Consider the following 1626-nt stretch of genomic DNA (forward strand, 5'->3'; position numbering starts at 1 on the left):
CTAACTCCTGTCTTTTTCCCCAATGCCATTCCACCAAATTTAAAAAGAATGAAATCCAAGCCATGATTTAGATAGAGACCACAGTTCAGCGGTGGAAAAGGACAATTGAAAGAACTACTGCCATTCAGACTCATGAAGCAAGGCATGGCTGGGTAGTGTAGTGGTTAGCATAACATGATTACAGCACCAGCACCCTCGATTCAATTCCTGCCATTTTCTATAAGCAGTTTGTATCTTTTCCACATGACCTTGTGGGTTTGCTCCGAGTGCTCTTGTTTCCTCCCACATCCCAAAGAGATGTGGGTTAGTAGGTTGATTGGTCAGCATGGGTTTATTAGGCCCGAAGGGCCTGTTACAAACTGTATCTCTAAGTAAGATAAAAATTAAATAAATTAAATCATCGCATCTATAAATTTAAAGTGACAGCACACATATGGAGTACAGAGTTACATTAGTGCACAATGCGAAAGATAAGCATCTGCAATCCAGGAAATATTGGTGTTTTTAAACACAGATTTGATGCAATTATAAACAATTCAAGCTGTTTGAACTTGTAAACCTTCCCATACATTTTGATTAATCCCTACACCCAGTGGCTACGTTATTAAGCACAGGAGTGGAATCCAGTGTTTTCGCCTTCTGTAGCCCATCTTGTAGGTTTGACATGTTGTGCATTCAGAGATGCTCTTCTGCACACCACTGTTGTAACGTGTGGTTATTTGAGTTGCTGTTGCCCTCCTGTCAGCTTGAGCCAGTCTGGCCATTCTCCTCTGAACTCTCTCATTAACAAGGAGTTTTCACCCGCAGAGCTGCCACACACTGTATGTCTTTTTGTTCTGCATGAAAAGCCCAGGAGATCAGCAGACTCTGAGATTTCCAAACCACTCTGACAGCAACAATCATTCCACAGTCTTCATGTTGATCACATTTCTTCTCCATTCTGATGTTTGGTCTGAACAACAATTGAAACTATTGACCATGTCTGCGCGCCTTCATGCTGTGAGCTGCCGCCGCGTGGCTGGCTGATCAAATATATGCATTAGTGAGCAGGTGTACCTGATAAAGGGGCCAGCAGTGTATCTTTCCATTGTACAGCTTCATCCGAATTGATGAAATAAAATGTTCAGTCTGCTTTCTAGATTTATATTTATTTAACTATTGTTACAAATGTGTGTGGATTTTTGTAACACACAGTAAATGCTGAAGGAACTCAGAAAGTCAGGCAGCATCTACAGAGAAGAATAAACAGTTGACGTTTCAGACCGAGGCCCTTCATCAGGACTGGCAAGGAAGGGGGAAGAAGCCAGAATAAGAAGCTGGACGGAGGGGGTGACAAGTGAGACCAGATGAGGGGAAGGATGGATGGGTAGGGGGCAGGGAGGGGAGGAATAGAGACTGACAAGTGATAGGTGGAAGAGGTAAAGAATTGAAGGAGGAATCTGATTGGACAGGAAAGTGGACCACAGGAGAAAGGGGAGGAGGGGCATCAGAGGGAGGTGGGCAGGTGAGGAAAAGAGAAGGGTAGAAGGGGAGCCATACTGGGCAATGGAAAAGAGAGGAGGGGGAGAAATGACCGAATGGTAGAGAAATCGATGTTCATCTTGCAATACTAATTGTTGAAATGGT

This window comes from Hypanus sabinus, chromosome 11 (assembly GCF_030144855.1).
Source record: "Hypanus sabinus isolate sHypSab1 chromosome 11, sHypSab1.hap1, whole genome shotgun sequence".
NCBI classification, from domain to species: Eukaryota; Metazoa; Chordata; class Chondrichthyes; order Myliobatiformes; family Dasyatidae; genus Hypanus; species Hypanus sabinus.